Source organism: Diaphorina citri, unplaced genomic scaffold, assembly GCF_000475195.1.
Source record: "Diaphorina citri unplaced genomic scaffold, Diaci psyllid genome assembly version 1.1 scaffold1838, whole genome shotgun sequence".
NCBI lineage: Eukaryota > Metazoa > Arthropoda > Insecta > Hemiptera > Psyllidae > Diaphorina > Diaphorina citri.
In genome coordinates, this window is record NW_007379264.1 from 4121 (window position 1) to 19732 (window position 15612).

Below are 15612 nucleotides of genomic sequence, written 5' to 3' on the forward strand. Positions count from 1 at the left end.
GTCTTTTCTAGTTTTAATTTTCACCGCTAGTAGCGATTGTGTCGTCTTAGCGCGAATTTTCAAATTTTTGTAATTTTTTATTTAGTTGTTCTGATGATGGCCATAGTAATGGTCGAAATATATCAACTCGTCTGTCCTTTTATCTGTGAGAGTAAAAAAGGAAAGGGATTTTATTTTTCATAAAAAAAAAAAAACATTTCCAGAAAACATCACACTAGGGAACCCCTGCTCCATCTTCCAAGTTCGAACTTCTGGCCTTGTACCGGGTCCCTCGCAGCCTCAGGGACACTGCCCGTATAATCGCTATTTGGACCTTAGTTTTTATCCACCCTGATAACTGGCTGATGCACTTATTCCATTTTACACTTAGTGTTGAGGCTATTCTTTTCAGGAAGGATGTGAACTCAAGATGTAACGCACCATCAACCGAACAAATAAGTGGAGAAAAAGAGCCCCGAATATCTTCAACCGCCCTGTCATATTTAGTATGTTTCTCCGTGGCATGAGCTTTAATTTGAGTTTAATTTCGCACAAGATTTATATTACGTTTTGCTTGTCGTTTACAGGGTAGGCCTCTACAAATGGTACACATGGAATTTAGAAGTGATTTTGATTTTTTTCTTTTTTTTACAATTTAGAAGTGTCTATTTGTGACTCACCCAACTTTTCTATTTCCATCACTTCCATTTCGAAAAAAAGCCTTCAAAGAACTGACTGCCAGTTCTCCTGTCCTCTAGCCAGCCTATAGTTAGCCTGGGGAGTAGTGTGTCTGTCTTATAAGCGTTATTTTGTCGGGTTGATTCCCGTCCGGGGCGAGCTTTATCCTGAACAGATATCCTAAACTATCGTCGAGCTAAAACGGCGCAATCAACATACTCTGGCTGGGGGGGCTTTAAACAGGGAGTATACCAGCCTCGAATTTCCCTTGCTAGAAAAACAGCAAAGGTTGAGTGTGAAGAGCATCCACTCGTATTTTTTTTGTAGCCAAAACCAAATGTCAGCCCAAAAGCAATCACCCCAGGGCTGATGGAGAGGCTGACGGAAAACGCCGACCCCGCCTGCGTCCAGCTAAAACGGCGCAATCAACATACTCTGGCTGGGGGGACTTTAAACAGGGAGTATACCAGCCTCAAATTTCCCTTGCTAGAAAAACAGCAAAGGTTGAGTGTGAAGAGCATCCACCCGTAATTTTTTTGTAGCCAAAACCAAATGTCAGCCCAAAAGCAATCACCCCAGGGCTGATGGAGAGGCTGACGGAAAACGCCGACCCCGCCTGAACACGGAAAAAGGCGAAGAAGAAGAATTGACTCAGGCATTTTTTTTTTTTTAAGGATCAAATTGTAAATTCTCAATCCCACCCTGTCTAAATCTCACCGAGATACAAAACATAAATTCAAATTTGAGATCCGAAAAGGCGAAGAAGAAGAATTGACTCAGGCATTTTTTTTAAGGATCAAATTGTAAATTCTCAATCCCACCCTGTCTAAATCTCACCGAGATACAAAACATAAATTCAAATTTGAGATCCTCGAGAGCGCGTAATTAAATTTAGTCGAACATATTTTTCTTATCCCATCCAGGATTCTGGAGTATCTGGAACGAAGTGTTCCCTTTTTTTTCCAGGAATTTGATTCTCCTTTGACTTCGTCTTACACGTCAATTTTATTATTTTTTTTTTTCAACCCTCATGTTGACACCTTCGCACGGTAACAAGGTAACATTTACAATAATTGCAGGTAATACAGTCGAACCTGGTCTAAATGGGACTTGTCTAAGTGGGACACACGTCAATTTTATTATTTATTTACAACCCTCATGTTAACACCTTCGCACGGTAACAAGGTAACATTTACAATAATTGCAGGTAATACAGTCGAACCTGGTCTAAATGGGACTTGTCTAAGTGGGACCCTTCTAAATGGGAAACCTGGATAGACGGGGAAAAATATCGTGGCTCCTTTCATTTTATTTATTTATTTGACGGGTTAGTCCCATTATACAAAAAAATTATACATAAAAAAAAAATAAAAAAAACAATGCAAGAAATTAATACATGAAAATCAACTAAAATAAAAAGGAAAATAAAATCAATTATTTTATTGTAATTATTGAAAACACTTTTTGATATTTGGAAAAATCTGGATATGGCATTCTCTACCATGAACGACGGACAGATATTCCACCTAACTCCCAACCGGCTTATACCTCCCAAACACCGACAGTTGGGATTTGTAGGTAAGTAGGTAGGTAGGTGCCCAAGACAAACAAGAAATAAGAGTCATGATAGCCAACGTTCTCTAGGACACGGCACTACAAGAAGAAGGTAGGTAAGTAGGTAGGTATTCTCCAACATTAACATAAACAAATCAATTATTTTATTGTAATTATTGAAAACACATTTGTTATTTGGAAAAACCTGGATATGGCATTCTCTACCATGAACGACGGACAGCTATTTCACCTACCTCCCAAACACCGACAGTTGGGATTTGTAGGTAAATAGGTAGGTAGGTGCCCAAGACAAACAAGAAATAGGAGTCATGATAGCCAACGTTCTCTAGGACACGGCACTACAAGATGAAGAAGGTAGGTAAGTAGGGAGGTAGTAGGTATAGGTATTCTCCAACATTAACATAAACATGAGTTAAAATTCAAACTAAAAGGGAGCGAAACCAGTCCGTCACCTTTTTGTATACAGGGTGTTCACTCTTACAAGTCTCAGGCATACTTCAAAGATGGAAAAGTTTAGCTATCTTCCTTAGGTCACCAGGAAAAAAGATAATATGTGAAAGATATCTTGCCCGTAAAAAACAGCTTTCTAAGGAGAATATTTTAAAAGGATAAAATACTACAAAATATGTAGATAAGTAGGCGTACTTAGTTCTTAGTCTGAATTATTATCAACTTTAATCTACAGAATTGGCTTCGATAATGCAGGCACCTTTTGGTGTCTAAGCTTTTTTTATCCCCTTAAATTGACCCCCCTTTTTTACCTTTAAATTGATGTTTTGATTCAAAATGGCGTTATCTCACAACCACCCCGTAAAAATATGTAGATAAGTAGGTGTAGGTACTTAGTTCTTAGTCTTAATTCTTATCAACTTTAATTCTTTAATCTACAGAATTGGCTTCGAAAATGCAGGCACCTTTTGGTGTCTAAGCTTTTTATCCCCTTAAATTGACCCCCCTTTTTTACCTTTAAATTGATGTTTTGATTCAAAATGGCGTTATCTCACAACCACCCCGTACATAACACGTCCTGCATCCTGTAGGATATTTTTGACAGGATAAAATATTCCGAAGTTCCAGCACATCAGGTCCTGTCATATTTTACGACAAAAAATCAGAGTTCAAAACTTTTCCAAATGGACAACTGGAACTCCGGATGAAATTAGCATTTATATTTTTTCGGTCTCTTTTTCTCTCTCCCTCCCTTCCCTTTTTTCTCTTTCCTCTCTCTCTCTCTCTCTCTCTGCTCTCCCTCCCTCCGTTTCCCTCTCTTCCTCTTTCTCTCTCTCTCTCTCTCTCTCTCTCTCTCTCTCTCTCTCTCTCCCTCTCTCTCAAAAAATCAGAGTTCAAAACTTTTCCAAATGGACAACTGGAACTCCGGATGAAATTAGCATTTATATTTTCGGTCTCTTTTTCTCTCTCCCTCCCTTCCCTTTTTTCTCCTTCACTCTCTCTTTCTCTTTCCTCTCTCTTCCCCCGTTTCTTCTCTCTGCTCTCTCCCTCCGTTTCCCTCTCTTCCTCTTTCTTCCTCTCTCTCTCTCTCTCCTTCTTTCTTTCTCTCTCTCTCTCTCTGTTTGTGTCTCTCTCTTCCTCGCTAACCCTTGCTGTTCATTAGTTCCAATTGTGAAATTTCTCCTCGCTCTCCTTTTTTTTTTCTTCTTTTTAACAGGACAGACATTTTTTTTTTTTTTTTACAAGGTTGACATTATAAATAGCTTTAAAAAACCCTCTCTCTGTTTGTGTGTCTCTCTCCTTCTTTCTCTCTCTCTGTTTGTGTCTCTCTCTTCCTCGCTAACCCTTGCTGTTCATTAGTTCCAATTGTGAATTTTCTCCTCGCTCTCCTTTTTTTTTCTTCTTTTTAACAGGACAGACATTTTTTTTACAAGGTTGACATTATAAATAGCTTTAAAAACCCGATGTATTGCGTATTGACTTTTATCCTGATGGGATAATGTTCGTTCTCGGAACGGCTGGCTTTCTCCTATCCTGTCTTCCTTCTCTCTTCGATTTCAATAAGACCATAGCAGTACCAGTTCCCTCTGTCAAACCTCTTAAAAAAAAGTATCAAATATAGGTATGGTAAATTGACAATAATTAAAGATTATTGAAATAGATTTTATTCTCCTTTAGTAAACAACTTAGACTCTTAGAGGTATGTGGCAGCTTGAAGGTAGCTAAAAAGAAAAAAAAAATCTACCTTCCATTCCAACGTATTATTATTATTTTTTTTTTTTTTTTTTCTCCTCTCCCCTCTCTCTTTTCATCCCATAGATTTTCTTTCTTTCTTTTTCAAGTGCCCTCTCCATTCAAACAATTACATTTGAAGTTCTTCTCTCTTTTTTTATCCCATATGTTGGTGTATTTTTATCCACTTGTGTACGTATGTGTGTCAAGGAAAAGGAGGAGGAGGAGGAGGAGAAGGAGGAGGAAGAGGAGAAGAAGAATATACATATGTGTCTAGGGTAAAAGGGGGAGAAGAAGAAGGAAGAGGAAGAGGAGGAGGTACAAGAAGGAGAAACAGAAAGACTAAGTATGTATGTCTAATGGAAATGGAGAAGAAGGTGGTGGAGGAGGAGGAGGAAAAGAGAGAGGAGAAAAGAAGGAGAAGAAGCAAAGGAAGAGTAATGCAATGTGACGAAGAATTTTTTCTGTGACATGGTTGAAGAAGAGTGGGAGACATAAAGAAAGAAAAAAGAAGAAGAAGAAGAAGGAGGAGCACGAGGAGGAGAAGAAGAAGAAGAAGGATGAGGATCGGAGGAGAAAGGAATAAAGTAAGAAAGAGGGAAAAAGGATACTGTCCAGAGCTTTTGAATTGCATCCAAGGAAGAAAGGTCACTTTTGAAACGTCACATCGAATTTGAAATGTTTTTTATACTGGACAACATAGATTCCCCTCATCGATCGACGGCATCAACTATGCGTGAACACAGCCTAACAGTGATGTACCGCGAGGGATACCCCAAATTATTGGTGTCCAGCCCACAGTAAAGGACCAAAATAAGAGTCTGATTGGGGGTGGGGGCAGTGGGCCCCTCTCCCCTCCGTAGATACGGCCCTGACATGAGTGGGCGGTATATCTATATACTTACACATGAGGAGGTTATGTGTACGTCTTAAATTAAATAAATTACACATTTTAATTCACAAAGTTTCCCTATGCTCGCGTATATAATTGTATTCATATTTATTTTAAACTTTGTATATTTGAGTTTAATTTCGCACAAGATTTATATTACGTTTTGCTTGTCGTTTACAGGGTCGGCCTCTACAAATGATACACATGGAATTTAGAAGTTATTTTGATTTTTTTTTTTTTTTTTGGAATTTAGAAGTGTCTATGCATCCAAGCAAGAAAGGTCACTTTTGAAACGTCACATCGAATTTGAAATGTTTTTTTTTCCTTCTTCTTCTTCTTCTTCTTCTTCTTCTTCTTCTTCTTCTTCTCCCTCTTCTTTATATTCTCCTCCTCCTCCTCCTTCTTTTTCTTCTCTTCTTCTTCATCATACTCTTAAAAAATAGAAAGTAATACATCTACAGGTACGTCTAGAGTTCTATACCTATGTACATTGTACCTACATATCTACCAACCTAACTTCAATCTCTGTATACTGTATAGGTACTTGGTGGTGACTACAAATAAATTTTGACCCCCTCCACTCCTCTCTCTCCCCAATACCTAATAACATCACCCTCTCCCCCTCCCTCTCTCCCTCCTATCGGCATCCGTCCCAAGCTCTCCCCTCCTCTCCTATAATTCATTCTCTCCCTCTCCCCCTTTTTTCTCTCTCATACTACCCCCCATTAGCCTTTACGGGACAAATCGGAAAAATATTACGCCCTTTATCTTCGCTCCATATTACACCCATTTTGATCGGAAAGTAATAGTAAAACTGTAGGGTAGGTACACCTACCTACCAACCTAGATACCTATCTATCATGAGTAAATTACTTTTGAAAACTTTAACTAGAGAGGATTTTCCCTCCCCTCTCCGTCTTTATTTATTTTGTGTCTCGTTTTATCTTCCTATTTTGCTCTCTCTCTCTCTCTCTCTCTCTCTCTCTCTCTCTCTCTTCTCCCTCTTCTCCCTCTTCTCTCTCTTCTCCCTCTTCTCTCTCGAGCCCCATAGTCCGTAAATTTCGTGAGTCGATACCGCGCCTGGTAAAATAAAGGGTATGCAACCTGGTACATAATGAAGGCGCAGAGTAGGTATACAAACTAACAGAGTATGTAGGCGCAGCGTACACTATGAAAACTGTAATATGCAGCGGCAGAGAAGAGAAGATGATGTGCAACCCGGTACAAATTGAATAAAATTTCCCTGGGGGGTAAAATTCCCGGAACACAAAGGGAAAAGTTGGTAAAAAAAGTTAAATAAAAAAAAAAGCAATAAAGTTTATAAACCGGCAGCGCCGTGTAAAGTTTTTAGTTTATAAAATGCAAGTAAAATGTAAACTTTTATAAAATTAAGTACCTATAATAGTCTCGTACTAAGTCCTACCTAGGCATAGAGGGTATTAGAAAGTAATTTAAATATAGTAACGTCTCGTCTATAAACTTTCATCATAGTACAGGGGCGGGGACCTTATGAGAAAAACTGAACGAAAGAAGCGAATTCGAAGTTTTTCATATCTACATAAAGGAGCTCATGCAACAGACCAGTTGCGCTGACTTAGGCGAGGTTTCACATTTTAAAGAGCAGAAAAAAATGAGGAACTAGGGAATTTTTCTTTTGAATTCGAAGTTTTTCATATCTACAAATTCTTCATAAAGGATCTCATGCAACAGACCAGTTGCGCTGACTTAGGCGAGGTTTCACATTTTAAAGAGCAGAAAAAAATGAGGAACTAGGGAATTTTTCTTTTTCTTCTACGACTTCAAGAACCCGCGATAAATCGATATAAAAATTATCGATAAATCTTGTAGTCTGACGTCACAGCATACGCTACCGTACGCGATGACGTGACATCAATTGTCCCGAGCAAAACTCCCTTGCAGGCAACACATTAATGTGTTTGTGCGCATGCGTTTCTGTGCATTTCTTTTATACTTTGACGTCACAGCTCTTTGAACTTTTTCATTGGAGCGAAAAATGACCTAAACTTATTTTTCCGTAGTTTTGACCTCAGATTTGGATTTTCACAACTTTTTACGAACGAATCGACCTTTTATTCATAATTTTTACCCAAATGCAACTGCCCCATTTGGCCCTATTTCTGATTTCAAAACATCCCCAAATGCTTTATTTGGCTCCATTTCTGATTTCAAAACATCCCCAAATGCTCCATTTGGCCCTAAGCATCTGATTCTAAATCCCCAAATGGCGATGGTGGTCTCTTTGTCTAAATAGCTAAGATGCATCTCCATATTCTCTATTCTCCTATTCTCTATGAAGACATTCCCACAAAACAATGAAAAGATAACCCCCACAAACTTCTGTTGCTGTTCCCCTATTAAGATGAAAAGATAGAAACTACTATAAAGATTAATAGTAAAACTACAGGGTACCTACATCTACCTACCTATCTACCTATCATGAGTAAATTACTTTTGAAAACTTTAACTAGAGGGGATTTTCCCTCCCCTCTCCGTCTTTATTTATTTTGTGTCTCCTTTTATCCTCCTATTTTGCTCTCTCTCTCTCTCTCTCTCTCTCTCTCTCTCTCTCTCTCTCTTTCTCTCCCTCTTTGGGAGCCCCATAGTCCGTACGTTTCGTGAGTCGATACCGCGCCTGGTAAAATAAAGGGTATGCAACCTGGTAACAGAAGGACAGGAGGAAATGAAAATGAAGAAATTATTTTTAGGATAAGAAAAAACGGAAGAGAAAGAAAGACAGAAAGGTAAGTAAAATGGAAGAAAAACGAAAAGGTGTGCTACCGGGAGAAAGTAAAAATATAGGCAGGAAAGGACAGGAAAGTAAAAGGGAGACTAAAGAGTGAGGGGAGGAAGAAGGAGAAATTCTAAAAGAGGGGAAGAGGGATAAGAGGAGGGGAGGTAAAAGTAAAAATACAAGAAGGTAGGTAAAAGGGGACTAAAGAGTGAGGGGAGGAAGAAGGAGAAATTATAAGAGAGGGGAAGAGGGATAAGAGGAGGGGAGGTAAAAGTAAAAATACAAGAAGGTAGGTAAAAGGGGACTAAAGAGTGAGGGAAGGAAGAAGGAGAAATTATAAGAGAGGGGAAGAGGGATAAGAGGAGGGGAGGTAAAAGTAAAAATACAAGAAGGTAGGTAAAAGGGGACTAAAGAGTGAGGGGAGGAAGAAGGAGAAATTATAAGAGAGGGGAACAGAAGGAGGGGAACTAGAAAGAAGATAATAAGGGAAGATGGGGGAGAGGAGAAGGGAGAAAAGAGAAGTTGAAGGAGAAATCATAAAAGAGAAGGGAAGGCGGATAACAGAAGAAGGGGAAGGACAAGGAAGATTATAAGGACTGGGGAAAGGAGAGGTAGAAGGAGAAACAATGTAGAAAGAAGATAATAAGGGAAGATGGGGGAGAGGAGAAGGGAGAAAAGAGAAGTTGAAGGAGAAATCATAAGAGAAGGGAAGGCGGATAACAGAAGAAGGGGAAGGACAAGGAAGATTATAAGGACTGGGGAAAGGAGAGGTAGAAGGAGAAACAATAAGAGTGGTGAGGTAGGGGGATAACAGGAGGGAGGAGGGAGAATATCAAGAAAGGGAGGAGAGAAGGGATGAACAGGAGAGGGAAAAAGAGAGAGAAATTAATTAAACACATTAAAATTATAATGAAGAAGAAATCAAATTAAAAAATCTTTCATCCGCAGAGATGTTTTTCTCTAGGTAGGGGATAACAGGAGGGAGGAGGGAGAATATTAAGAAAGGGAGGAGAGAAGGGATGAAAAGGAGAGGGAAAAAGAGAGAGAGAAATTAATTAAACACATTAAAATTATAATGAAGAAGAAATCAAATTAAAAAATCTTTCATCCGCAGAGATGTTTTTCTCTCCTTTCAATCTTCAACTCCCTATCTCCCTCTCACTCATTTCCCTGAGGATTCTTTAATTCCTCTCTCTCCCTCTTTTCCTAACTCTCCCTCCCTATACCTCACTCTCTCTCTTTTTCCTCCTCTCTCTCTTCTTTTTCTCACTCTCTCTCCCTATATACCTCTCTATCTTTTTCTCTCTCTTTCTCTCCTTTTTTTCCTCCTCTCTCTTCTTTCAATCTTCAACTCCCTATCTCCCTCTCACTCATTTCCCTGAGGATTCTTTAACTCCTCTCTCTCCCTCTTTTTCTAACTCTCCCTCCCTATACCTCACTCTCTCTCTTTTTCCTCCCCTCTCTCTTCTTTTTCTCCTTTCTCTTTCTCTCTCTCTCTTCTTTTTCTCACTCTCTCTCCCTATACCTCTCTATCTTTCCCTCTTTTTTCCCCCTCCTCCACTCTTTCTCTCTCTCTTCTTTTTCTCACTCTCTCTCCCTATATACCTCTCTATCTTTTTCTCTCTCTTTCTCTCCTTTTTTTCCTCCTCTCTCTTTCTCTCCCTCTCTCTCTCTCTTCTTTTTCTCACTCTCTCTCCCTATATACCTCTCTATCTTTTTCTCTCTCTTTCTCTCCTTTTTTTCCTCCTCTCTCGAACAGGGAAAAAAAGAAGATATTGGAGAGAAATTGTAAAAAAGGACAGGGATGAGGGGGAAAGAGGGATGGGAAAAAGGGGAAAAAAGATAGGAAGAATGAAAAGGGGAGGGAGGGAAAGAAATGAGGATGAAAAATAGAAAGAAGGGATAAAACTAGAAAAGGAAGAGGCCCCTCTCTCTCTCTCTTCTTTTTCTCACTCTCTCTCCCTATACCTCTCTATCTTTACCCTTCCCTCTCTATCATTACCCTTTCCTTATCCCTCCCTCCCTCTCTCTAATTCCTCCTTGTAGCTTTCTCCATCTTTTCCTACCTTTCCTTCCTCTCTCTTTCTTTCTTTTTCTCTCTCTCTCCCTCCCTCTCTCTTTTTACCGACTCTTATTTCTCTCTTGTCAGTAGGTATTAGATATCTGTTTGGATTTTCTGATATTTTTCTACTGCAGTTTCTCTTTCCTTGACAACGTTGTCATTTCTTATCTAGTGTAAGAAGGTAACCTGGATTTATTTAGGATTTTTCAACCTGGATTTCTTTAGGATTTTTCAACCTGGATTTCTTTTCCTGTGGATTTACACCTGTTCCTGATACTCTGATGAGTACAAATCTCACGCACTTAGGAATCTTAGGAGCATTTTTCACGAGAGCTTTCGATAGTCTGAGGCAAATCGATTTGAAAAATATACTCATCTTTTTCTTCTTCCTTGCCTTTTCCCGTGTTCAGGCGTTTTTCGTCAGCGTCAGCCTCTTAATCAGCCTAGAGTGATCGTGACCACTTTGGGGTGACATTTAGTTTTGACTACTAAAATATTCGAGTCGATCTGGATGTCCGTCGCACTCAACCTTTGTTATTTCTTTAGCAAGGGAAATATCAGGCCGGTATCCAGGTATCCTGCCCGTTTAAAGTCTCCCAGCCGCCTGTTATGGGAGCGGCTTGTTATGGGATTTTTTTTGTGACCAAGAGAAAATGTGGAGGAAGTGCCCCTGAATGGGGCCTCTACATTTTTTTTTAATCCCACAAAGCCCTCTTTCCCTTTCACACTCTCTGTCTCTCTCTCTGTCTCTCTCTCTGTCTCTCTCTCTGTCTCTCTCTCTCTCTCTCTCTCTCTCTCTCTCTCTCTCTCTCGGTAAGGAGATCAGATGTATGCGAGAGATGAGATGAGAGGAAGAGAGGGGAAGGAAGAGAAGGAGCCTAAGGAGGTGGGAAATTTGAGAGAGAGAGAAATAGGGAGGGAGGGAGAGAGAGAGAAGATGTAAGAGGGAAGGGGATTGAATATGCTAGAGATGAGAGGAGGGGAGGGGAGAAAGGGTGGGAAGGAATTTGGGAGAGAGAAGGGGTGATGATAAATATGCAGGGGATGAGAGGTAGGAGGGCGAGAGAAGAGTTGAAAATGAACGAAAGAAAGAGAAATGTGGGTAAGAAGTGGAGTAAAAGAAGAGAGAAAGTAAGAGAAAGAGGAAAAAAAAGAAGGTAAAGGAGGAGAAAAGGAGGAAGACAAAGGAGGAAAAGAAGAAAGAAAGGAAGGCTTCAGGAAGCAGTAAAAACAAGGTGAGAATAGCAGAAGAAAAAGAAGGAAAGAGGGGAGGAAGAGGGAGAAGCACAAAGGGCAGAAGAAGAGTCAATTGACACTGGGGTATGTCATCTAAGCAAAGTCATTTCAGACTTCAGTAGTTGACTTCGCTTTTATTCTGTAACTTCCAATACTGTCGTAAGCGGGGTTAAAGCTTTAATAAAGGGTGTACCAATAAGAACGCAAGATTTGAAAGGGTCATAAAAGTTCATAACTTTGTTATATGTTGTTTTATCTTGCCCAATCTTTGACAGATTGATTGTAAACATATCAAAATTAGTCATCATGGAGTCTATAACTGTTCAACAACGCGTTAGCATAATAAAATCGACACATTATCACTTTTGCGCAAGCATTTTCCTAAGTCGTAATCGTGTCATTTTCCGTTTTTCTGACGAGAAATGGCCTCCATGATCATGGAATTATACCCCCCTAGACTATTTTTTGTGAGGGTATCTAAAGTCACAGGTTTACCTACACCAACGAACCCACAAGCTTTGAAGCATTGAAAGGTGAAATTGAAAGTTGCATCAACGAGATACAGCCTGAAAAATTTTGTCGAATGTACCATCAATGTCAAGGAAGTTATTTGTCTGATTATTGTTCCATACAAAATTTCAGAGTGTTTACTTCTCAAATCATCTAAGAAGTCCATTTTAATCCACGGAGAATCAATCATGCTTTATTAAACAATCAAATCTTGCGTTCTTATTGGGACACCCTTTAGAAACAATTTTCTTGAACTTTTTACTATTTCTACGGAAGTTTTTACTATTTGTACGTAAGTTTTTACTATTTCCGAAAGGAAACGAATTAATGTACCATCAAAGTCGAGGAAGTTATTTGTCTTATTATTGTGCAATACAAAATTTCGGAATGTTTACTTCTCAAATCATCTAAAAAGATTATTTTATTCCACGGAGAACCATGCTTTATTAAACAATCAAATCTTGCGTTCTTATTGGGACACCCTTTAGAAACAATTTTCTTGAACTTTTTACCATTTCTACCGAAGTTTTTACTATTTGTACGTAAGTTTTTACTATTTCCATGTAAGTTTTAGTATGTCCCATCAAAGTTTGTGTCGTTTGAATTTTACAGCTCATGGGGATAGGTGCAAGCGGGTATATTAAAACTCAGTGGCTACTCCGTGAGTAGCCAATGCTGTGGATTGACTTTGATTCGTGGGTTTGATTCCCGCTCGTGCCGAACTTTATATTACAGGTCAAAATTCATCTTGGGAGTCAGCTCCCATGGCGTAGTGGTCACTGCGCTCGCCTTGCACGCGGGAGACCCGGGTTCGATTCCCGGCGGGGTCAAGAAATTTCGCCCGGGGCGAACTTTATATCACAGTCCTAAACAGATAAGGTTCGTTCTCGGAACGGCTGGCTTTCTTCTGAATCTCCTATCCACATTCTATCTACGATTTCGGGACGATAAGACCTTAATCCAGCAAAGAAAGGGAGGGACAGACGGAGGGAGGGAGAGAGATATGTTTTCCGGCCGTCTACGTCCTTGTGAAATATAAAGGAATGTCACAAAATTCCTACTCCTCTCCCCCCCCCCTCTCCTCTCTCTCTGGGAAGAGGAGGAGAAATAGATGGTGGGATTAACAGGAAAGAAAAGTAAAATAAAAACAAAAATGAGAAGAAATAATAGAAAGTAAAAAGAGTAAAGAAGAGAACAGAGGAAGAAGAAGACATGGAAGGGAAAGGAGAAGAATGAGGAAACGAAGAAGGAAAGAAAGAAGGGGGAGGAGAAGGAGATCAAAACGAAGAAAAAAGAAAAGAAAAATAAATAAACAGTATTAGTACGTATACTATGTTCCTATACTTAGGGTAGGGTGGGGCAAAGGTACGCAGTGGGGTAAAGGTAAGCCGGCACTTTATGAGAAAACGGTGATAGATATCAACTTGAAACCTTTACAGAAATTTGGCTCTTTTTGTTTACACATGCACAATGCAGTTTAGAGAAGGAGATCAAAACGAAGAAAAAAGAAAAGAAAAATAAATAAACAGTATTAGTACCTACGTATACTATATACCTATACTTAGGGTAGGGTGGGGCAAAGGTACGCAGTGGGGTAAAGGTAAGCCGGCACTTTTTGAGAAAACGGTGATAGATGTCAACTTGAAACCTTTACAGAAATTTGGCTCTTTTTATTTACACATGCACAATGCAGTTTAGTGATGGTCTGGCAAGAGAAAGGGAGTCATATTTGGTTTTAAGATCGTAAGTCAAACGAGAAAAAATACAAAAATCACAGAAAAAAAAGTGCGAACCTTTGCCCCACGCTACCCTATACAGAATACGAGTAATCGAGTATGTATAGTATGTACCCACCCACCCATTTACCATTTACATAGTTAAATTGAGTACACAATACCTAGCTTATCTTCATAAGGAAAAAGGAAAAGGAGCAATTTTTATACGAGTTTCCTCATATTTACATCTGATGGTTCCTTAAAACCACATCCTTAGTATGTACCCACCCATTTACCATTTACATAGTTAAATTGAGTACACAATACCTAGCTTATCTTTCATAAGGAAAAAGGAAAAGGAGCAATTTTTATACGAGGTTCCTCATATTTACATCTGATGGTTCCTTAAAACCACATCATCTGTAGGTACACCTCCTAAATAAAGTGAAGCAAAAATTCGGTCATCCCTTCGGACATCGGGGACAGGAGGAGGAGGAGGGGACCAATGAAAGAGGGGACTTACTCCCCTTTGATACCTATCTAACTCCTTGTATATAGTATTTAGTACACCCCGTATGAACAAGTTATTGAACTTTCGTGACACCCTGTATGTCTTTTTCCTCCTCTTTTAAACATTTTCCTTCCTTAGACCTACTCTCCCCTCCTTTTTAACATTTCCGGACCTCCCCTTAAACCCCCTCCACCTTCTCACCTCTTTTTTACTTTCTATTACCTTTACGTATAGGGAACCTATACAAGGTAATGAGAAAGTATTGCAATCGGTCCAAAGGAGAGAGAGGAGAGAGGGAGAGGGAGAGGGAGAGGGAGAGAGAGAGAGAGGGAGGGAGGGAGACAGAAAATAATGTGCAGCTAAACCAGAGTGACATATTGTTAAATAGAGCTGGAAAGGGAGATAAAGAGGGAGAGAAACGGAGATAGGCGAGAAGAGAGAGAGAGAGAGGGAGGAAGAGAGAGAGAAAGGGAGACACAGAGAGAGAGAGAGAAAGGAAGGGAGGGAGACTTAGGGTAGGGTGGGGCAAGGACAAGATAGGTTGGGTAGCAAAAAAATAATGCCAGTAAGCAGTAGAACTAAACACAGGCGAAGGATCTTTTTTGCTGACGAAGCATAAAGCATCAAGTGCAGGTTTCAGATAAACCGCTGATTTTAGAGTTTTGACATACGTCATTACAGCTTAATAGGCTGGCCACTCACTCTCCCACTGTCAGACAGATATAGGGTAAGTGTACCATTTATTCGCCCACCTAAAAAACGTACCATTTATTGGCCCACCTGTACCATACACCATACGCCACATAAGTCTGAACTGGACGAACTTTTCCAAGATCCAATTTTATCAAAAGAAAGGCCTTAAAGACTGCTATCAAACCAGTGCTGTTCAAAAATTGTAGTCATAAAAACAAAAATTAGAAAAATAAATGTGGGCAGGTGGGCCAATAAATGGTACGTTTTTTGCGAACCAGTGCTATTCAAAAATTGTAGTCATAAAAACAAAAATTAGAAAAATAAATGTGGGCAGGTGGGCCAATAAATGGTACGTTTTTTAAGTGGGCGAATAAATGGTACACTTACCCTAACTATCAAATTCATTGTGACTATGACTTCCAGAAAACCATGGAGGAGGCAGAGCAGCGGCTGAACATTTGCAAGCAGGAAGCGAAACGTCTATACCGTCAAGCTATGGATGCCACTGAGGGCGTGTCGCCCAGTGAAGAACCTCTGAAAGCCAAGTTTGCCATCCTGAGTAATGACTTGGATACGCTGGAATCTCGGATATCCAAACAGAAAGCCGAGCTTGCGTGTTTGCCTGAAGTTAATCAGAGTGTGAGTCACTGGTCCCTTTTTTATTTAGTCGCCAGCCTAGTTAGCTTAGTTGGTAGTGCGTCTGCCTTGTAAGCGCTAGGCCGCGGGTTCGATTCCCGCCCGGGGCGGATTTTAGGAGGGAGAGGGAGAGGAGGGAGAGAGAGAGACGGAAAAGAATGTGCAGCTAAACCAGAGTGACATATTGTTAAA